The sequence below is a fragment of the Pseudophryne corroboree genome, chromosome 7, assembly GCF_028390025.1.
Source record: "Pseudophryne corroboree isolate aPseCor3 chromosome 7, aPseCor3.hap2, whole genome shotgun sequence".
NCBI classification, from domain to species: Eukaryota; Metazoa; Chordata; class Amphibia; order Anura; family Myobatrachidae; genus Pseudophryne; species Pseudophryne corroboree.
In genome coordinates, this window is record NC_086450.1 from 155,621,556 (window position 1) to 155,646,178 (window position 24,623).

A 24,623-nucleotide genomic window follows, 5' to 3' on the forward strand; every position below is an offset into this window, starting at 1 on the left:
AGCACTAATAGCAATGCTATGCAGAGGCACTGGCTCCAGCTGCAGGCATTACGTTTTCCAGCCTTTCTCCCTGGGACAATTTTGCACACAATACCTGCCCACAACTCCCACCCACCTCACCGGTCTCCTGAGCATAGCCCCCTCCCTTAACCCTGAACTCTGAACATACCCTATACCCTGACCTGCGGGATTTTTCCTAACCACCCTGAAAGTTTTAGTGGTGCTATCAATGGTGGCGTGCAAAACATAATTGCAGCATCTGCATAAACTGAAAGTGAATGTCTCCGTCCTTGCATATTTGGATGCATGAATATTCAACAGTAAATGGCATTGTAGTGGCATTAGCCATAGACACAACTGCAGCCAGAAAAAGCCGCAAGGAAGGACGCAAATGCATCCAATTAAGAATCCAGTCTGTGAGGGATTCTACCCCCTCAACAGACCCCACCCGCTCAACAGACCCCACCCCCACTAGGGCTGCTTCCATAAATTTCCCGGGCTGGTTTGTCATTCCAATCCACCCCTGTACTGTACTGCTGGAAATTTGGTAAGTGTGCCCAATTTTCTGTTTTATAATTCTACATGTAACTGGATGAAAGACAGAGCCATTTTAGTCTAGCGAATGACTTTGTTGGAGACACACCAGCTGATCAAACACTCATTTCCAGCCAATCAGGTCCTAACTGCCATGTCATAGGCCCTGTTTGAAAAAAGATAGGAGCTGGTTGGTTGCAAGTTTATCACACTCCACTTTCTCAATTTTTGAGGCTTAGTACATCTGGCTCATCATTCTTCATCAAAAGCAGTATTCAAGAATTTTCAACTAGAGAGCCTAGGGGTATAGTTACTAAAGTGTGGGTTTATAGAAGTTGAAATGCTGCCCACAGCAACCAATCAGATTCTTCGTATCATTAAGCTAGCACCTTCTAGAAAATAATAGCTAGATTCTTATTGCTTGCTACAGTATGGTAACATGTCCACTTCTATAAACCCGCACTTTCATACATATACCCCCTAGTGTATAATGAACTTCTGACATTTCATTGTGTTATCATCACACACTGTTATCATATTTATATCAGTGGCGTGCCGTGAGGTCAGTGGCTGGTGAGGCACTATAGCCATAATGTCCGCCGAATCCTGCTGATGGCCCTTACCGCCGCCGAGCCAATGCCCGCTACTTGCCCTGAGCCGCTGCTTGCTGCCACCGTCAATGGCTTACAAACTCACCAACCATCAACTGACCCAGCCCTCCGCTACTAATTTGCATCTCAGTCCAATGCCGCCAATGCCCGCTACCTGCCTGCTCATCATACTTGTAATATATTGTACATTTGTATAGAAAAAGAAAAAAAATTGTGTTTGGGAAGGGAGTGGGAGGAGGACATGAATGCAATTTAGTTGTCCAGGGCTTAATGGAAAAGGGTCTGAATGGGTTAAAAAAAATTAAAAAAATGCGTGAGGTCCCCCCTCCTAAGTATAACCAGCCTCGGGCTCTTTGAGCCGGTCCTGGTTGTTTAAATACCAGGAAAAAAATTGACAGGGGTTCCCCGTATTTAGACAACCAGCACCGGGCTCTTAGACCGGTCCTGGTTCCAAAAATACGGGGGACAAAAGATGTAGGGGTCCCCCGTATTTTTAAAACCAGCACCGGGCTCCACTAGCCAGGGACATTAAGCCACAGCCGGGGGACACTTTTATGTAGGTCCCTGCGGCCGTGGCATTACCCCCCCCAACTAGTCACCCCTGGCCGGGGTTCCCTGGAGGAGTGGGGACCCCTTAAATCAAGGGTTCTCCCCCCCTCCAGGCACCCAAGGGCCAGGGGTGAAGCCCGAGGCTGTCCCCAGCACCCCTGGGCGGTGGGTGCCGGGCTGATAGCCATGTGTGTAAAACAAAAGAGTATTGTTTTTTGTTGTGGAACTACAAGGCCCAGCAAGCCTCCCCCGCTTGCTGGTACTTGGGGAACCTCAAGTACCAGCGTGCGAGGAAATAACGGGCCCGCTGGTACCTGTAGTTCTACAACAACAAAAATACCCAAATAAAAACACAACACACACACACCGTGAAAGTAAAATTTTATTAAAAACACACTTACACACTCACACATACTTACCTACATCCCACGCCAGTCACGCCCACTTGTCCAGTAGAATCCAATAGGGATACCTGTAAAAATGAGAGAGAGATTACTTACCTACATCCCACGCCGGTCACGTCCACTTGTCCAGTAGAATCCATTAGGGCCGGTACCTGCAAAAACTGAAACTTATGCTTATATACATCAATGCACAGGTGAGAGAGAGAGAGGGAGAGAGAGAGAGAGGGAGAGAGATGGATGGATGGATGGATGGATGTGCTGTACTCACCACAGGCGCCTCTTGCTGTCCCTGCACTCTGGACACGGCTCCGCTGCACACACAGACAGACACCTGCTGCTGAGGCTGGAGGAGGAGAGCGCCAGCCGCCGCTGCTCTACTACAGATGCCGGCTCCAGGAGCGCTGCCGCCGCTGTCTTCTACACAGGGTCCCTGACATGATCGGCAGCAGCAGGTGACGGACTACGGGGGGATGAAGGGAGGGGAGCAGCTTACTGTCCCGCCGCCTTGTATGGATGATTGGACCAGCGGATCCAGCACTGGATCCGCTGTCCAATCTTTTCTGCCTTGCTGACAGTGATGTCAGCGAGGCACTTCTATAGGTGCCGCTTTGCCTATGCTTTTCAATGGGCTTTTATAGCCCACTTCTTGGCCCCACCCCCCGCTCGATCCCCGTTTCCATTATCTACGGGAGGCACTGCTATCAGTGCCTCCCAAACCTATTTAAAGCCCTAAAATTATTAGAATAACATAAAGAACATACTTATGACACAGAACATGTTTCATAAGTATCTTCTTTTTGTTATTTTAATAATTAATCACAGGGGAGGCACTGCCTCCCCTGACTGCACGTCCCTGATTTATATATGAACATAGGACGGTAGTTTTGGTCAAGAGGTATATTACTGGAAACCAGGGAATTTCGATATTATGGTATCATTTATCATCTATATTGAAAGGTTTCATGTATAATGCAGAGGCATCACCGGGTGTGATGACACCCGGTCCGCACCCTTCATATGCTCTCTGCAAAAAGGGGGCGTGGCCACAAAGAAAGGGGGCATGGCCTCGCAGATCATCACTCCGGAGGCTCCGGAGATGCTGGGCTGTACTGGACTGCCCCCAGAGACTGTCTGCAGCGCTGTCTGCTCCTCTGTTATGACAGGAGCCAGGGGCTGTAGCAGAATTTCACACTGCTGCACCTGGCTCCTGTCACTGCGGAGGAGCCCACAGATTTTTGTCACCCCTTCTAGGCGCCACACCCGGGTGCAGGCCGCACCAGCTTTGTAACGCCACTGGTATAACGCCATATAGATATATGAACACATCTTCTTGAAATTGTGTTTTAATTATATATTACTGTTAGGATTACTATTACAGTGTTCCATTTCTATAGGCTGCTATTAGGGCACCAGTTTGCTGTGATAAAAGCAGTGTGATTGTGTTCGAGGGCAGGTTTATTTGTACAAGATTTTTGTCCTATGAGTTTAAAACCCCAGGAAAAGGTCTGTTTCTGTAAAGCAGACATACTGTAATTAGAGAAGGCTAATTAGTGCTATCATCTGCATGGGTGTAATAAAAGCCTGTCAGACTAGACAAGGAAGTTGCACAGTACCAGGGGAGCAAGCTGCTGGCTTGTAGACATATGGGGGAGATGTACTAAGCAGTGAAAAGAGTGGAGAAGCGAGCCAGTGGAGAAGTTGCCCATGGCAACCAATCAGCATTGAAGTAACATTTATAATTTCTATACTTTCAAATTCTAAAGAACAGCTGATGGATTGCCACTGGCTAATTTCTCCACCCTTATCACTGCTTAGTACATATCCCCCATAGACACAATTACTGCCTGAAGTGAGTGCTAATTTGGTGAGTTGGACATTACGTCCATTCACCTATAGAGAGGGAAACCTGGGTATATAGTTAGTTCCCTTCCCAGACAGGCTAGGGTTTATGTTTTGTTTACTTTTGCTGAAAATAAAAACAGCTGAGGCTATTTGCACCTAACACCCTGGACTGGTGTGTCACTATTTGGGCTGCTGTAAGGAAGTGCTTCCATCTACGCCAAGAGACGGCATCCTTACCCTAATCCACTCACACTATATTTTGTGTGTGTGTGTGTGTGTGGGGGGGGGGGGGGTTATGTATAAACTTGGGCCTGTAAAGCAGGAAAAGTCGGGTGGTCTTCTGTTTGCCGGCGGTCGGGCTCCCGGCGCTCAGTATACCGGCGCCGGGAGCCCGACAGCCGGAATACCGACAATTATTTTCCCTCGTGGGGGTCCACGACCCCCATAGAGGGAGAATAAAATAGTGTGGCGCGCGTAGCGCGCCACCGTGCCCGTAGCGTGGCGAGCGCAGCGAGCCCGCAAGGGGCTCATTTGCGCTCGCCAAGCTGTCGGTAAGCCGGCGGTCGGCCTCCCGGCGCCGGGATGCTGGTCGCCGGGAGCCCGACCGCCGGCCAGCCGTAGTGAACCCGTAGTGAAAGTAACTAGCCTCCGTCTGTATCTTTGTGTCTTTAAATAATAAACAGTTATTATATTCATTACTGTTTATTAATGCAGAGCAGAGTTGTTGCCAGTTTTACAGAATTTATAACACAGATTTTAATACAACAACTGTACATTTATTCTGTTAAAATGTTTTTAGCCTGATACAGAGGTGTTAATTAAACTGAAAAACTGATAAATAAGCTTTATTCTTGTACATTTTTTGTGTGTACGGATTGTTGCAATGCCTGTGCGGTCAAGCTGAGACTTGCATTTTCATGACTGGTTAAGAGTCACAGGTTGCAAAAAGCTTTTTAAAGGCAAGAAGAGTTACATAGAAACCATAGTTATAGGTATTGCATTATGTAATCTGCCAGTCAGTTTTGAATGAACTGTCTATCCTGCCGTGCATTGACAATTCAGTCCATTCTACCTTCTACTTCACTATGATTGTCTGGCAGAAGGAGCTTTAGTTGATGTATTACTGTTGGATATCTATGGAAAAATCCTGAATAAACTTTCTGGTTAGTTAAAGAATCTTCAGAGCCTTTCTTTGGTAACCTTCTAGCATTCTGTATTTCCTCTTCATTTTGTCATAATGACCTTGATTTTGTTAAAAAGTTTTATATCTTTAGTTCTTTTTCTGCCATTTTCATTTTTATAGAACTGTATTCAATTTCGGGGCACAGCATAGATCTTTTGTTCTTTGTGGGATTTTTTTTTCCTCCTTTAATAAAGCAGAATTCCGGTAGGTGGTCCTAAGTGCTTTTTTTTCTGTACCTTTTTTTGGGTTCATTTGAGATAGATGATTTTAAACCTGAAATTGGTCATGACAAGACACCTCTTTGTTACTCTTTCATATCTCTTTTCTTTTAAGAATCTGCAATTATAGTACATTTTTCTTAGTTCCCTTTGTTCAAGCTTTGACCCCGCACTAGAGAATCTTGATGTCGGAACCTCTTATATCAAAAGTACAAATACATTGTCCTTCTCTTTATTTTAAAAGAATGCTTTTAGCCTCACAGTTTGTAGACAACAATTTCTCAGCGGACCAGACCCTGCAATATGGAACGTAATAGCTGGGAATGTGAAGAGAGTATCTATCTATACAAAATATAGACTTATGTCCAGAAGAATTGAAGTATTTCTAAGATCTAAACTATTTTGTTAGAAGAACAAATGATCTTCATTCATAAAAACATGAAAGAGTGCACAGTACTTACTGAAAGATATGTTGTTGCGCTATTCACAAAAAGGTTATACTAATGAGTTCATTCCATTATTTGCACAATCATTTTTTACCCTTTCACGAAAACACTAGCTAACTCAACTCTATGCCTGACACCAGAGTCCATTTTTTGCTGACCTTATTTTCCATACAGTGCACAGAGATACTGTTGTAATTAAAATAAAATGTAGTTAGCGTTCAATGATAATGTAGAAAGCGTATGCTATGAGTGCAGGGATTACTATACATGCATTAAGAAAGAAAATAAGTTACTGTACATTACAGGAAAACAAACTAACTTAAACATAATCTAGAATTTTGGAAAATGCCAAATTCTGCTATTTCCTAAACTAAATATTAATGCTGAATAGCATAAAATAGTAACTTTCCTGTAGGGATAATGAGTATTTCAGATTTTGGTTATAAACCTTTGGGGTTCAGTAGATTACAAGCTGAAGCCTTATAATTACTACAGTATAACTATGATCTTACAGTATAACATAGAGAAATACTGTAGCAGCGTTTCAGCCTCAAGGCAAAGTGAGCACCTCACCTCCGGTGGCAGAATTTTGTAAGTGGCAAAAAGTGAAGTGAATTGGTGAACACAAAAATATTAAAGTCTTATTTGTTTTCATGTGAGCTGGCCTTTCATCAAATGACACTGGCACTTCCTCTCTTTCTCTCCCCACCTACTAAACCTCTTTCTTATCACTGACATCCAGCTAAGACACAAAGTGACAGTGCCATAACCTCCTGAGAAGACACAATCAAACCCCCCGATGCACACATCAAATTGGGGTAAGTGGGAGCCAGCTTATACTATAGGCTTCATGGACTGATGGGACCAATGAATCTTTATTCTCTGACAGTGTTGTGTAGTGTGGTAGGTGTTATAGAAAGTTATTTGTCAGCATTAAGGCCGGGTACATTTACAATAATACTAATGTGTACCGTTAGAAAGGTACAATGCTAATTCCAATCCGTGAAAAGACTTAAAAGTAAAAAAATAAAAACAGCAGCTTTAGGGCATTACAAAAGGCTTGTATTGAAACTAATTTTCTTTTTAAATCTAATTTTGCTGTAACCCCCATTCTTGCTTGTACTATTGCTTTGGTAGGAGTACCTCCCCCTGGGTTCCAGCATGTCACCTTGTGTCTCTCCGAAACAAGGGAAATGTGCTCCTGGATCAGCAGCATTGGTGTGTACTTTATGTGAGAACAAACAAACCGCTATCTACCCACTTCTTCATTACACCACTCTTGTCATAAACGTAGGTCCAGTCAGCAAACGTCTGCCTCTGCATTTTCATCCCGCCATTTTCTGATCTTGAGCAGTAAGAATTCAGACAACATGTGCTACACAAATGAGCGTATGTTCAACTGTGCATCAGCCCAATGTGTCACACATTAAACACTCTGTATATGTTATCTACTGTAGATCAATAAAGATTGCACCAAGTATTGTAATTACCATACAAGACATTTTATTATATTATTGCTGCGCATATACTAACAATGCTTTGCGAATGCAGGGCATTTTTTCTTTCACCTGAAAACACCTTTGCCTAGTTATATATATCTCCTGTACAATGATTTTATTGCATACAATAGTATCAGTGTCTGCACTTTCATCTCTCTATTCACATTTCACAAGTAAGAGAGCTATACAATAAATAAAATGTGGTTTCATTCAAGTGAAATTACAGTTTCTCTTTACAAGGAAAATTTTCTTTTGTGTGGTGTCAGGAGATAGTGTGGGTATCACTATGATAACTGCTATCATTGTACAATAGTTAAAGGACTCAAGGGTCTATGTACTAAGCTTTGGAGAGAGATAAAGTGTAGGTAAATAAAGTACCAGCCAACCAGCTCCTGTCATTTTTTAAATACAGCCTGTAACATTGCAGTTAGGAGCTGAGTACTGGTTACGGATTACTGGTTGGTACTTTATCTCCATCCACTTTATCTCTCTCCAAGGCTTAGGAGGACATGTACTAAACAGTGATAAAAGTGGAGAAGAGAGCCAGTGGAGACGTTGCCCATGGCAACGAATGAGCTGCTCTGTATACTTTTATAGTATGCAAATCATAAATGTTACATCAATATGCTGATTGGTTGCCATGGGCAACTTCTCCACTGGCTCACTACTCCACTTTTATCACTGCATGGTACATTCCCCCCTTAGACCCTTAAGGGGCATATGTACTCAACATTAGAGAATGATAAAGCGGAGAGAGATAAAGTACCAGCCAATCAACTTCTGTCATGTTTTACCGCATGTAACATGGCAGTTAGGAGCTGACTGGCTGGTACTCAGGGTTGTCGAATTTCTGACTGCACCCTCCAGGAGAGGACAGCCAGCTCGGTGCAGCAGGGGGTAGGAGGGTGGTTGTGACATGACATGCATCGGTAGGATCACATTCCCCCCATGGTCTGTTCCCAGTCCACTTGTTTTTTTATGTATTGTTTGTTTTTAGACATTGCATGTTAGTATTGTATTAAATTCTATTTTATTTATACCATACCAGTGTGTTTCAACATACACTTTCACACCTGGGTATTATCCACATACATAGGTGACCGTAAGAGAGACTAGTGCCATTGTAGAGAGAGCACACACCCTTTTTCATTTCTACAAACTGTTTGACTATTGAGACTTTTCTCTTGCACTCTACATTACATTTTGGTCTGAAAAGCCATATTGGACATTAACACTGTACCAACGCCAGAAGAACTGTGCACTGTGACTATTTCCTAAACCTATAGGGGGAGTAAAACGTCTAGACATGTTTCCCTATCATTAAAACTAATTGTTGATATCTGGAGATAAAGACACAGTGAAGTCATATCACAATATTATAAAACGAGCACTCACACTTTTTAGTCGTTGTATAACTGTACTACAGTAGGTCACTTTTTATCACTGCTGGATCAAACTTTTATTCCTATCTTATATATTTACAGAATATTTACAGTATTGTTCTTTTAGCTTTATTTGTATGTACAGACAGTGTATATGCTGAGGTTTTGTTCTTTTCATCGTTCTATCACCAAGTGGAATTTGGTAGTGCATCCACAATTTCAGCAGCAAGTTGAGTGCACCATTACATCAGGTTTCACATGAGGTTTAAACACAGCATGTAAAGTGGCAGTTAGACTCTGTCACTGGTTGGTTGGTTGGTTGGTTGGTTGGTTGGTTGGTTGGTTGGTTAGTTATTTATCTCTCTCCAAGATTTTACATATCTACCCTTATTTTTTAAGGCAAACAGAGCCGGCCATAGGCATAGGCAAACTAGGCAATTGCCTAGGGCATTTGATATGCCTAGGGGCATCAGCAGCTTCTGCTGATTAAAATGATATGCGGCATGCCTATATTCTGTGTGTAGCATTTCATATGCAGATACAGCCACAGTCTCACACAGTATATAGGCATACTGCATATCAGTTTAATCAGCAGAAGCTGCTTGTGTATCCTAGCCATATAGCAATGCAAATAAGATGCACTTTCTTTAAAAAAAGGTGCCTGACATTAGCATTGAGGCAAGATTTGTGAGGACACATCTGTATCCAAGCAGAAGCAGAGGTCACAGTGTTAGTGGCAGTGTGATTGCTGTGTGCATGTGAGTGGGTTGGTTGTGCAGTAGTGTTCAGAATATGTGTAAGGAACATTATGTGTGTCATGTAAAAATGCATTAATAATGTGCAACATATGTGTAAAAGGGTACTACTGTATCTGGTTCATGTGTATAGGGGCACTAATAATGTGCAGCAAATGTGTAGGGGGCACTATGTGTGTCATTATGTGTATAAGGGCATTAATAATGTGCAGCATATGTGTAAGGGACATTATGTGTAAAAGGGCATTAATAAAGGTTGTCATAATGTGTAAGGCGCATTATGTTTATAAGGACATTAATAAGGTGTCTCATATGTGTAAGGGGCATTACTGTGTGGAATTATGTGTATTAATGCATTACTAATGTGTGGCATTATGTGTATAAGGTGCTCTACTATGTGGCGTTGCGTATAGAAAGGGCACTACTGTGTCGTCTAATGTGAATAAAGAGCAATAGGGTGTGGTGTAATCTGAATAAGGAGCAAGTCAGTGTGATGTAATGTGAATAAGGGTCTCTACTGTGAGGAGTAACGTTTATAAGGTAAAGTGATAGTACTGTGGGATGTAATATGAATTATGGACACTATCGCATGATCAAATGTGAATAAAGTTGCAATACTGTGTGGCGTAATTGGAATTGGGGTTACTATTGTGTGGCCATGCCCCTTGCCAGCAAAAACACACCCCTTTTTGGGCTGTGGGACAAATGTGCGAGCTGTTCCTATTTAAAGTATAGGGGGTACAAATGCCAAAATAAGGACTGCTGTGGGTGAGGGGTGGTGGTGCTGGGAAAGAGGTTCAAGGTCAGAGGCGGAACCAGCGGTGGTGCTAGGGGGCACCAGCCAAAATCTTGCCTAGGGCATCATATTGGTTAGGGCCGGCTCTGAAGGCAAACATTAGCATTTAGTTATGCTTGATGCCTCTGAATGATGTAAGACAACACCGATTTATCCTACTACTTAGGTTTTGAACCTGCTAGCAAGTGAATAGGAACGATACTGTTGAATGCTGGACTCAATTAGTTACATATTAGCAATTTATTTTACATCAAAAATAAATCAGTCTCCCTGCTTGAGAATTAAATGATTTTATTACGTGCTAAAAATTGTAGGAAAGTTTATGGTGAATTAAATTTTAAAGCAAATTTCTAGCTAATTTTGAACACCTGCAGAATTAGTTGTTACTCCTTCCCGACTTCTTCAATTTGAAAAGATAAAGTAAGTTTTACTGCAATTACTCTTTACAAATATTTTTACACAATATAATGATATCAAATTGTTATTCTCTCTCAAAAGGCATACGGCTCTAAGTGCAGTCTTGAAATATTCATATCAACTGACAAGAAAATCTCTATTTCTCTTAAAATATCTGGTTAATGTTAAACAATGTCACAGAAAACAGTAAGGAGCATATACATTTTTTCAGTTCAGGATGAAAATGTCAATCTATTATGAATGATAACAAACTTTGCAGTTAAAAAGCAAAGAGAACCTAATATTCTGTAAAATTGGAATTACCTTTCAGAAGAAATCAGAAACAGAATCTACTATCTCCTGCTATGTGGATTAAATGATTGTAAATAATGTTCAAATAAGCAGCCGTCATACAAACTCTTTTGTTTCTCTCTTGTAAGACAGATCAATGATAGCAAAATGATGTAAATGGAACGTTTACTAGACATGTAGAATACTGTCTTGCTGCATAGAGGAATATTGTGCAGCCAATATTCCAGGTTTTAAGAGGATATTTATACAAAAGATCCATCTTTGTCCATTAAGTCTGTCATGCAGAATTAGATGGTTCTTTTTCCTGGCTTGTTCAATTTCAAATTGGAGGATGCTATTATGTGTACTGTACCAGCAAGTAATAGAACAGGAAAGGTATACAGAGTATACTACACTATAATGGATCAGTGTGATCAGGGCTGCCATCAGAAATTGTGGGGCCCGATATTACCAAAATAGGCAGGTCCCCCAACCTCCATCTCCCCTTGACGCCTTGATGCACCAAATCCATTTATTCACAGCCTGTATAGTATTGCCCCACAACATAGACCCATCTTACCGGCAACAAACCACTATTCATCCCACGTCACTCAGTAATGGGCAGGGCGAAAAGGAGCAGCCAAGGCTGGAGAGAAGCACCTGTGTGAGGAGTGCTTCTCCCCTGCACTGGTCCCACTCATGCTGCATGCTTACCCCTGTTTATGGCTGAGCAGCTGAGCAGCGTCAGCACCAGATCCCACAGATGTGCCCTGACCTGGGGGAAGGCATATTGGCCATGGCCACGTCTAGAGCCGAGTCTTGTCATTGGCACAAGCCCCCACTGCGCCTCCCTCCCCTGAGTGAAATAAATACTTAAGTCCGAGGGCCTCCTATCTGTCTGGGACAGTACTACAGTCCCGGCAGTCCCACCCTTGATGGCGGCCCTGAGTGTGATAGATCTCTTAGTACCTCAAAAGCACTTAAACTGTGAGTAGGATATTGCATCATTCATAGAAAATATATTTTTTTAAAGGTAAACAAGTACTCCCAGGGGGATGCAGTCAGGAAGCCGGTGGACAGGATGTTGGTGTTCAAAATCCTGATATGCAGCCAAAATTCCGGCGCCCGGAAATCTGACATCACAAACTCTATAATACCAATGCCAGTATCCCAACCGTCAACATCATGAACATAAGTAAGCAGAGGTCTCCTAGATTTTAGTCATAAGGTAGGGGATAGGTTTAGGCTGCTGGGGAAGGGGAAGGTTAGGGTTAGGCTGCAGGAGAGTGAAAGCTAGGGTTAGGCTGCCGGGAGGGGTGGGGTTAGGCATCCCGGGGAGGGTTAGTGTTAGGCTGCAAGAAAGTGGGGTTGGGTTAAGCTAAACCGGGGAGGGATATAATTAGACTGCAGGGAAGGGAAAATTAGAATTAGGCTGCAGGGAGGAAGGTTAGGGTTAGGCTGCATGAAGGGGGGGGGTTAGGATTAGGGGAGTAAGGGGGAGGGCAAGTATACTTACCCAACCCCTGTTGGGATTCTGAGAATTGGCATTCCGGTCTTGTGCACGTGCCCGCCTGGACGGAAACGCTCCACCATTCTAGTGAATGGGGCATGTATCCAGCATGGATGCCCGCACCCAGACAGAGATGCCTGTAGTTGCTAGGCATGCCTGGGGGGCGTGCCCAGGCACAGACGGAGTCAATACTAGCGTGGCTCCATCTGTAATTGTCATATTACTGTATGTTGAAGAGAATTGGTCTGACCTCTCTACTTGAGTAGTTCTAATTTGTTATTATAGATTTGTCCTCATAAAACTAGTCTCTGTATGCCATGCAGTGTGATATGCCTGGCTCGAGTGAGCCACCAGGTCCCGTGCAACTCTGCTAGCATCTGGCGATTTTAGCCAAAATGCATCTTACAGTATTCACAATGCGATGTAACTAGGACAAACTAGGAAACTGTGCTGATTAATGTAATACGCCGCTCTTGTGCATCTGTGTGCGAATGAGTCTGTATATGGAGCACAACAGAATTTTGCATGGAAAAAAGCCACGGCCGCTGCATTGTCATACTTTATATAAAGATTCAGAGACTCAGTCACACACAGATATACAAGTGTTGCATATCAAAATAATCATTGCAGTCTCCTGATGTGTATTAGTCGCTTTGCGATGAAGACTCCTTTCCGGCAAAAAAAGCTCCTGATGCTAGCAGAGTCTTATGGGACCTAGTACGCCGAGAGACGTGACTGCAGTAATGATGTATGAGGAATTGATACATCTGTATATAATGTCAATATTCCCATATTCTCACATTATTAGAGATGAGTGAATCTATTACAGATACAGCTTGGTTAGTAATGATTCTAAAAACTTGAAAAGTCTTGTTAGTAAATCACAGGTTACTTCATAGTGAAGCCAAAAGCCACTGCCTCTCCAAATAAATAACTTGCACATTAAAGATATTGTCCAAATTAAAGTCTAATTATTATTTTTTAACATTAATCTCTTTATAAATAATTACCTATACATCAATGATTGCCAATTTGTCTTAGACAATTATATGATTAGGGAAGGTGGAAACATTCGCCATCGTAGTTCGGGAAAGTGTCTGATTCCACCATCTTGATGGATGATGCCTAACTCTGCCAATTAGCTCCATAATATCCCACTCTCCCCCCCCCATACTTTTTTACTCTGCTTCCCCTACCAGATACCACCATCTCTCTTCCAGGCACATAAATGTGTTATAGTCAATGTAACTTTTTTATTTTTATAGTGGAGTATGTTAGAAACTCGTAGTTCCCAATGGAAATCAATAAAGTTAAAATGGAACGGCTTTTTCATTCCAGCATGCAAATGACGGAACAGCACACAAAATATATGTTTTATGATTATAGTTGATTTTTATGCTTATGGGTTAATTGAAGATGGAGATTTTTGGACAGCTGCTACCAGCACAAAGCATCAGTATGTGACAAAGTTACAGTTGAATTATTTTAGTCAGCTTCTGTTTTCCATTAAAGGGACTTGTTAGATAGAGAACGTTTGAAAGCGAAGTGCTTCTGAAGAGAACAGCTTGATGCATTATCATGTAAAAGGGTAGACACATATGCTACTGATAATATTCAACCAGACAAGATAAGGTCAGCTTTGATAGACGTTTGAGGATTAATGCAGGGATGCTGCTTTACAGTATGTAATTGCCAGTGTTAGACAGATGCAGTAATATAATTGTATAACTACGCAACTTATATCATGCAGATAGCCAAACTGCCTCTTAGTAGAACAGCACATAAAACACTGCTCACCTGGGGATCTTCATCAATATACAAAGAACAAAACAAGCCCTTCCAAGTGCATTTCACTGAGAGCATAATAAAGGTATTGTGACATGTAAAACTACTGTACTCATACGTAACTGAACACTCAATTAAAATATATCAAACAATACCTGACATACCTTCAGTAATACTCATAGGAAGTCACATTTGCAGAATATACTGTAATAATAATAATAATAATTTTATTTATATAGCGCTCTTTCTCTAATAGGACCCAAGGCGCTTAACAGATACATAGCATAATATAGTACAGAAAATAATGAAGTACATTTTCATAAAATACAGAAGCATGAAGATACTAAAAGGGACATTATGGAAATGCTTGAGTAAACAGAAAAGTCTTGAGTCTACTTTTGAAGGATTCTATAGTTGGGCCCTCTCGCACTGTGCGGGGAAGTGAGTTCCATAGAGTCGGAGCCGCATGACTAAAAGCTCGACCCCCAGATGAATTACGGTAGATTCTAGGTACTGCTAAAAGTCCTTCATCTACAGATCGCAGTAATCGAGTGGGGCAGTATGGGGTCAGAAGCTGTTTCAGGTACCTTGGGCCTTGGTCATGTAATGCTTTGAAACTCAGTAAGCCAATCTTGAAGATGATTCGCCATCGTACAGGCAGCCAGTGAAGGGAGTAGAGGATGGGTGTTATGTGGCTAGAACGGGGCTGGTTGGTTAATAGCATGGCAGCTGTGTTTTGCACCAGCTGTAAGCGCTGCAATTCTTTTGCTGGTAGACCAAGGTAGAGGGCATTACAGTAGTCTAAACGAGATGATACAAATGCATGTATGACTTTTGGCATATCATCTGAGGGAATTAAGTGCTTGATTCTGGCTATGTTCCTCAGGTGAAAGAATGAGGATTTGATTGTGGCTGATATCTGATGGTTAAGTGTCAAGCCACCATCCAGGACAACGCCAAGATTCCGCACACGATCACTGGTCTGTAATTCTGAATCCCCGAGTGTAAGTCCAGTTGGTTGGCTATGCTGCAGTCTTGTCCTTTGATGTTGCGGTCGTATCATAAGGACCTCTGTTTTATCCGGGTTCAGTCGCAGCCAGCTGTATCGCAACTGGACATGGTGTTAAAAAGTAACATGTCTGCACTGTAGCAATAGTGAATTACAGTACAATGTAAAGAGGAAACATGAATATCTATATATCTATATGCAAATTTATTTTTCTCTCTGGGGTATATTGTTTGGTAGAATGTCCATGGTTCCATGGTGCAGTGTTTCGGTAACAAATACAGGGTCGACACACAACGTGTCTAAACAGTGCTTCCCTGTTATCTGCATACAAAAGCATTTCAGGGCTCTACCTTACAGTATGTATTTAAGAATCAGCTAATTATTCTAAGCATAAGAATACCAAAATTCCAAATATATATATAGACTAAACAAGGGTTGAGGGAGGGGTGGTGTGAATAACAATTTGATATCATGGCATGTACACATTGAAATGGCTCTTAAGCTGAGTACACACTGAGACAATATCAGCCTGATTTGTCAGTTCTGGACAAATCAGAATAACAAATTGGGCATATCGTTAAGTGTGTATGCCTGATTTGTGGGTGCCCGCAGGCGCTAGTGACGATGCTCAGTTGGCCCCGCTGCATGGCCAACCTGGATATAATGGTAGTGAACGCAGCATGTGTAATGAAGGAAGGAGTGATATGTCGCTCTGACCTTCATTACATCGCTCAATGTGTACCCAATGTGGTACACATCATCCCAGTTGGTACTCAGCTTAAAAGAGGTCCTGCATAAAGCGTATCCTCCTCACAGGGAAATGCTCAGCACCAAAACTCTCATAGAGCTCACCATTGCAGTAAACTTTAAAGAATAACTCAAACAGTTGCTCAGCCACCACCAATTTGCATAAACCACCATAAGCAAAGTGTTGCGATATGTTAAGGAGGTACTCAGCGAAGCTAGTGGAGTTGTCCCCCTCGCTGTTGTGGGACATGATGGAGAAGTCTTCCCAGTTGTCCACCACGTGCCTCACGATTAGCTCATGCACCTCCCTAGCCTTTAGCTAATTGTCATACATGAGACAGGAGAGGGTCTGGAATACGCGGGCTCAGTCTCCTGTGATGGGGACACTGTGCATCACATGCTTTTAATTTTTTTTTTCCTTTTAAACTGGTCTGTTAAGAAATTGTTGTTATATGAAAACTTAATTGCTTATTGACAATGCCTTACTCTATAACAGAGGTTCTCAAACTCGGTCCTCGGGGGCCCACACAGTGCATGTTTTGCAGGTCTCCTCACAGAATCGCAAGTGAAATAATTAGCTCCACCTGTGGACCTTTTAAAATGTATCAGTGAGTAATTAATACACCTGTGCACCTGCTGGGTTACCTGCAAAACATGCACTGTGTGGGCTCCCGAGGACCGAGTTTGAGAACCTCTGCTCTATAACTTAAGGCCCACTAAAATCTTGGTATTTTGGAGAAGTACTGTATATCGTTTGACTTTGTGTAGCTGACCCGTGCATCACTGAGAATCACCCCAAAGTGTTAAGTCCCTAGCAGTAGCAGCTTGAGAGGTGGGTGGGGCTGCAGTGCAGTCCAATATTCAAATAGGGGAGCCACACCACCTGCCATCCCAATTGCCACAGCAAATGCTGGCAACTATCACTGGCAGTATAGCAAAGATAATCAGATACCCAAGGCGCAAAACACACTTGTGCAGCCACTTGAGAATGTAAGGGCCACTTAACCCTTGTAGAAATACAATAGACAAAACAAATGCTCAAATATAAAGCGCTCAGTGCTGTTTCATGAAAAAATAATAATATTTAATGTCCATATATGTATAAAAGGAAAAATCCAACTCCAATACAGCTCCTCCTGTTGCAATGTGGATGACTCTTCTACTCCGAAAGATATCTCATGGTACTATGCAATAGAAAATAACAATAACACATCATAGGGTAATATGTCCTTAAAAATCCGGAAGTTATATTTTCTCAGACAAATTCAAATCCACTAAGCATGGATAACGTACCCCACTCACAATGGATATAATAAATCTCCACACATAAAGGTATCTTTGTCTACATCAATAAGGTAAGCTGTAATAATAGATGCATACTGTACTCACTCAGTGATTAGTGTTGATCCTCATGTAGCGGTTTCTTTATAGACTGCTCCAATGATATCCCCTTTATTTCTTAATAGCTCCACAGTTTGGGGAATGTAGCTTGAGCAGCAATGTATGTAGAACAGCTCTGGAGGGGCTCTGTGCAGGGGTCTCTGGACTGAAGCTCAGATATTGGTTCAGAGAGCTTCATCAGTCTTGCAGCAAGCCAGCTTTCTTGCTCTGCATGCAGTCATTTCTTAGATTGCATGCAGAACAAGAAAGCTGACTTGCTGCAAGACTGATGAAGCTCTCTGAACCAATATCTGAGCTTTAGTCCAGAGACCCCTGCACAGAGCCCCTCCAGAGCTGTGGATTTGAATTTGTATGAGAAAATATAACTTCCGGATTTTTAAGGACATATTACACTATGATGTGTTATTGTTATTTTCTATTGCATATCACCATGACATATCTTTCGGAGTAGAAGAGTCATCCACATTGCAACAGGAGGAGCTGTATTGGAGTTGGATTTTTCATTTTATACATATATGGACATTAAGTATTATTATTTTTTCATGAAACAGCACTGAGCGCTTTATATTTGAGCATTTGTTTTGTCTAAACTATCACTGGCAGTTGGTGTGGCATCCCTATTTGAATATTGGACTGTGCTGAAGCCCCACTACTCAAGCCACAACTTGTCCCACCCCTTGTCCCAGACAATGAGCTTGAAGTCTCACAGCACATGGGACATGTTGTTTTGTCACCAAATTACCTCTGACAACAGGAAACATTTTAGCCCTTTTCACCCCCTTAGGAGTAGAATTTGAATTTCATGTATCTAGGTCCAGGGGATTGGGCTGAGAGTTGATGAGCTAGTCAGTCAGGACACTGCATAGGGGGAGGAAACATTTTACCTCTTTTCACCTTCTCAGGGGGTAAATAAAAAAAAAAATCACTGCTTAGATGGTGCTTATGTAATGGAAGGAATGTGCCCCCCGATTTTCATGTATCTAGGTCCAAGAGTTTGGACTGGGCATTACTGAGTCAGTCGAGACATTTGTTTGTATATAGATGATCAATATTCAAAATGTACCTATAAAATGGCAGCAAGTTTATGAGTTTTGAAAAGGTGATTTCAGGCAAAAGTAATATAACTTAAACAGTAAGTATTATCCAAGTAACTTGTTGTACCCAAGATAATATTTTAGACAAAGTAGTTTTTGAGTGGTGCTCTCCCTTTAAACTGGCTTCAAACAAAAGAAATAAAGAATACATCTAAACTGAAGGCTGAAGAAGCCTCACCCAGGAACTACAAAAGAGCAAAGTCTCCTGGAAGAGGAAGAACATAGTTACATTTTACTTTAAACACGTCATTTAGTTTAACCTCAAGGACATAGTGTATCTTAAGTAGAATATCAGAGTCCTCTTGAAGGTTTCCAAGTTAATTCATCTTTTTCACTTTTGTGTCATTCAGTACTTCTTACAATCTATGAGCTTAAAGTAGATAAAAAGTACTGTTCACAAAGGTTGTTTTTTATATAGAACACTTTATAGTGTTTTTACTAAATCTCTCACAGGCAATGTGCTGTGTGTGTTCTTTTATTTATTATTTATTGACAAAAACCTACAGTGAATAGAAAAAAAACAATAGAAAACAATTGACTCTATCAAGCTTAAGATAGGTCACTATAAGAAAGCACATGCAAGTAGAATACTATATACTACAATACAAGTATAATATAAGCAAACAAAGAGCACATTCTACGTTTCATACAGAGGTCCCAGAAAATCCTACTAGCTCTTGTTGGATCTACAGTTAATAAGATCTATTTCTATGTTAACAAGGAAATAAAGCCTGAACTGCAACTGTTAAGGTGTCCTCTTGGCCCACAGCAAAACTATGAGGGTCACATATGAAACAGAATAACAGGTGAGGCTCATTGTATTTATCATAAAATCCTCTATTTTGTCACTAACCAAACCATATTGGTGGCAGATATAGGATATGTGTGGAAAGGCAAATCTATTTACTGCTCTCATCCCTTTAGTAGCTTTGGAATAGCGGGCTTGAACCTGTGGTTCTGTGGAAATTAATCAGGCTGGAACTGGAGATACGTTTCATTGGCTGGGACCAGTAGTGCTGCTGCAAGTGAGAATTGCAAACTTCATTAACCAGGCTTGAACAGGTATCGCCAAAGAGCAGGTCAGTAGTACACTGGTGTAGAATATCCAAAGTTCCACAGGTGGGAAGCACATTTAGGAGAGCCTGTAATCAGTGAAGTGTAGCTGACAGTAACTCAGAGTTTGAAACATAGGCAGAGTTGTATTGTGAGGAGAATGGAATCCAGCAGTGTGGAAAACTCAGGAAAACGGAAGACTACAGGCAAGTTGCAGACCACCAGTCAGATAATGTGGCTTATTGATCTGGCAATACATTGGTGAACTGGAAGGGTTTAAACAGGCTGGTTTGGGAGCAGATAGGCTGCAGTGATCATGTGGAATAATTCAGGAACTGGATAGGTGCAGGAGCGATCACATTATGAGGTTAAAATAGCTGCACCCTTGCTGTGCTGGTCATAGTGACACTGTCAAATTGGAAACAGGCAATGCAGTCAATGGCATGCACAAAAGCATAGCAAACACAGTGAACCATAGGACAAGCCTGGATGTCATCTGAAGGAGGTGAGCTGATCCAGAGAAGCATATTGTGACAGATAAATTGTGATAGATTTATATTATTTAACTTTATTTTAGAAATAAAAGAAAGTAGGGGGTCAGAGAAAATGTCACATTCCATAGTCAACTTTCATATGGGAGTTTAGGCAGTATTAATGGGAAGAGTGTCCTGCTCAACTGGTTGAAGGGTGTCATGAGCTCTTATTCTAAGCTTATGATCCAAATTTGCCCAGTGGCTAAGGTATGTTTGAAGGTGTGATATAGCATACTGTACTTATGCTTCTTTAAGTTATTTTTTTAACCTTAGTACCAATTAAACAGTAAATATGAGCCTTGTGAGTAACAAAGCAGGCAAATACATAAATCAGTTGGCAGCAGCCCTGATGACCTAACGATACATTCACAAGGGAATTTGAGAATGCAAAAATCTCAGATTTTATGTGCAAATTTAGCTCCACATAAACGGTGATCTTTACCTCCCAATGTTACACAGTCATCTAGACTATGTTCAGGCTGGGTGAGTTAATACAAATGGAAAGTGAGAAAAGTAATATCCTATTATAGGTAAAAATAGCATATTCTGTTCCAGTGAAAACCAAGACAAATGAAAAGAAGTAGTAGGTCGATGCAGATACTGATTACCTGTTTTATAATTAGTTGAACAAATGAAACAGGTCCCGTATAGTCAGATATATCCATCCTACATTAAGGTTACCTAACCATGTCCATGTCTGCAGTTTAACCCATAAAATTAATTTGGTGGAAAACATGTAAAATGTTGCGGATATGTAAATTTACCAACAGGGGAAAATCTTAGCAGGAAACTAGAACCTTTGCCAGAAATGGAACAGGCTCATTAACAAGGCTGACAAACATAAGAAGCTTGTTGTTTCCCTGTTTGTCTGTCTGACAATAATTCATGTGACAGATTCAGTTGTGCTATTAACAATTTGTATCATTACCTTCTGTTTCATGTAACTGTATGTCATTTATTTGTATTAAGATGCACCCGTTGCACACTGCTATGTAATATGTTACTGCTTTATAAAGGATAATAATAAAATAAACAATATAAGATCAGTTTCGAACTGGGGCATGAAGGGCCCGCCGGAGGAATGCAGTGATAGGGGCCCATACTTAAGGGTGTGGCCAGCCTATAAATGGGGTGAGGCCAGCCTCCATGGAGGCTTTAAATACACAATAGTCTAGTGCAGTGTAATGCAACATATCTACCATGTATAATACAAGTGTACAGTCTGGAACCAGATCCCTAGAGGAAGGAGTGGGTCCTCAGGCAGTGGGGCCTACTGGTGGTTTCCCTGGTACCCCTGTGGGCCAGTCTGACCCTGTATAAGATACATACAGTAGATGTAGGTTTCATACAGTATAGGCATACATTTTACAGCCACATCTTCCTACAATAGGAGCTAACATCTAAATTCCGGAAAGATCCAAGTGACTTCAGGGTGCTCTCCCTAACTTCCAGGATAGTAGGCCTGGCTGATGAATCTCAGTGAAGTGGGCAGTGCAGAGGCTTGATGATGTTATTTGCTTTGACATTATGGCCTGCATATTGGGACAAATTCATGTTTGTACGCAATGGGCGATTATCACACAATGGAGCGATTATCAGCAGTGTGCGCATATGAAATGATCGCAATGCGGACTCATCAAGGCGCCGCTTCGATCCCACTCGCAGGGAGGAGTTCACAAAATAACTCAGTGAATGATCATATCTAACTTCAAATGTTTCTTCTCATGGTCCACAACATTTCAATGTATTCAATTAATAGCAACAACAAAAAGATTATTAAAACATTAAGAAGATAATTAAACATAAAAAAATCATAAATGTAATTGCAGAATGTTCCAGTTCTTCAAACATACAGATGTAAAAGTGAACACATGGTGCTGGGACATGGTAAAAACAATAAAGAGAGATGATGCCAAGAGCTATTAAGATGCGAATAGTTTTAGACTTAAATCCAAATCCTCAATGGGAAAACCCTGTATCTGTCTGTAGTATTATAAACCAATGACACTCCAAACTTACGGAGTACCCTCTGCCTTGTGTACTCGTGTTTAGACAATGTCCAAATGTTATATCTTATTGTGCAATTTATCAGCAAGAAACAGATTATTTGTCATATGGGGAACATGAGTCTGTATTTTTCATGATTTATAGACTTATTTTATATGTAAAAAGAAGACTATAAATAATTCAAAGACTTTATTTACATACATAACATTATTGTCTGCCCTATTACTGCCACATATCATATTCCAATATGCTACTCCAGCTCTTGAATATTAATGTAATATGGAATCTGGCCAAATGAAACCCTCATATAACTCATGGTACATCTTAATTATCCTCTTTTGGGACCTCAGGGCAGGCAGTGTATGAGATAATCCAGAGAGACCTAATGATTTCCCTTTTTATTCTCTGTATAACTAGTTCATTAAATAAGGCATACAGGTAGTGCGGAGATCCCCGTGTGACCACGTCAGACCTGTATTAATGAAGCGATTTGATTAGCAGCTGCCACTGTTTTGTCATGAATTTAAACATGTCCACTACATAAAAATGCTTTGATTCTAACAATGAAGGTCTAAATAAATGAGAAATATACAGTACTGTATATATGCAAAATATATTCATATGATGTCCCAGTGTACATACACCTGCAATCTCCTGTGTATCATTAACGTTCTAGGATATAAAAGTAGGATACAAATGCCAAGGATAGATTACAACCCACAAATCTAAACACTATTTGATAAATATAGAGCTGAGCGGTTCAGATAACCTGGAATCTGAACTGCTCCGAACATCCGGGATCTGAGGCAATCCGAGCTGTGGCTCAGGTTTTCCCGCCGGGCTCAGATTCCATATTTAGGCAAAATGTTATCCTCCTAGTGTTGGATTCTCCCAGGTTTTGGATTCTATATAAGGGTGCTGCGGCCGGGATTTGGCACCATTTCAGTCTGCTCAGGCACACTGCTGTGTTGTACTCTGCTGTTACTACTGTATTGGCTGAGCTATATAGTCAGTGTAACTTTATATAGGGGCATGCTGCTGTGTGCTGTGCTGTACTCTGCTGTTACTACTGTATTGACTAAGCTGTTTTATATAGTCAGTGTAACTATACAGGGGCACGCTGCACTGTGCTGCACTGTACTTTCTAATTGTAATGAGCAACGGAATATGCTCCACTATATAAGAAACTGTTAAGGAGAGAGAATTGACTGCATAGGAAAGGAAAGAGTTAAACATCTGGTGAGGGGTGGACCTAGCTGTGAAGAAAGTACAGCCCTTTGTGAAGGGGAGGGTTCATGATATATAAGTAAGGGGAGGCCATTTTAAATCTCTCTCTTGTGAGGATTTTGCCTGTGGGGTAAGTGCTGCAGCAGCAGACATTGTTCCCACATTTTCAAGGGTTATATCAGTGTACCACTTTTATTAATTCTCCTCTCCTGCCGGATATATTTTCCTGACAGTATGTCCGCCCGCCCTAAGCGTTCTGCCCGGCTTCCGGCTCGATACAGCGGTTCGGGCGGTCGAGCTGGGCCGGGTGATGAGGTGGGTGGCCTGGGGGACGGGGCTCCATCCCCCGGGGCCTCCACGAACGCGGGCGTAACGCGGCGGGCCTGGTCGGCCTCGCCGCTGGGGGCCGGGCCGGCCGTGCCGGCCAGGCACGGGCGGAGTGGGGGACCGGAGGTGCTGGCAGGCCGTCCGGAGGCTGACGGGCATCGGCCCTCGCCTCCGGGAGCGGCTGAGTCCGGGGTGGTGTCGGGCGCCCGCGGGCGCGCGCATGCGCGCCGCGGGGGGCGCTCGGCTAGCGGTGCAGGAGCGGCCCCGTTCTCTCCCCCCTTGCAGCGGCCGAGTGACAGTGCCGGGAGGGGGGAGAGGGCTCGACGGGGGTCGGGTGGTCGCCGCGCGGGGCCTGTCCTGGAGCCTCGCGCGGCGGCTTTGGTGGTGACACCGGCCGGCGGATCATTGGCGGGAGGACGTGGGACGCGCGCACAAGGTGCGCGCGCGCCCATGCTCGCCTCAGGCGGCGCCGGCCGCGCACGTGTGCGCGCAGCGGCGCCGCCAGCACCTCTGGCACTACAATTAACTCCCCGGCTGCTGGATTCCGGCAGGGGGAGGGGGAGGAGCAGGAGGGTGCTGCGTTTGTCTCCTGGGGACAACGCTGAGCGGCAAAATAGACAGAGGAGCGGGCAGGCAGATGCGGGCACAGCAGCAAGCGGTCGGGGGACGCGCGCACAGTATGCACGCGAGCCCACCGCGGACCGCGCAGGGCGCGGGGGAACCCGCACAACTGCTCCGCGGGTTTCCCTGTCTCCCCATACCACTTCACCGGAGCCGGGATACAGCGGCTTTCGGGGGAGGAGGTGGGACAGGGAATGGATTAGCGGTCGCAGGGCCGCGTTACGCGCCGCTTCTCAGTGCAGCGGGTCCTCCCCAGGATCAGGGAGCATTTCTGATCCGCTCGGGGAGGGGGCGTTTTCGGAAGGGGAGAGTGAGTGGTCCGACAGGGGGGCCTCCGCTTTCCCGCCGAGACAGACGGCGTTGGGTCCCCGGGTCGCGTTTGACCGACGGAGGGCGCAGGATC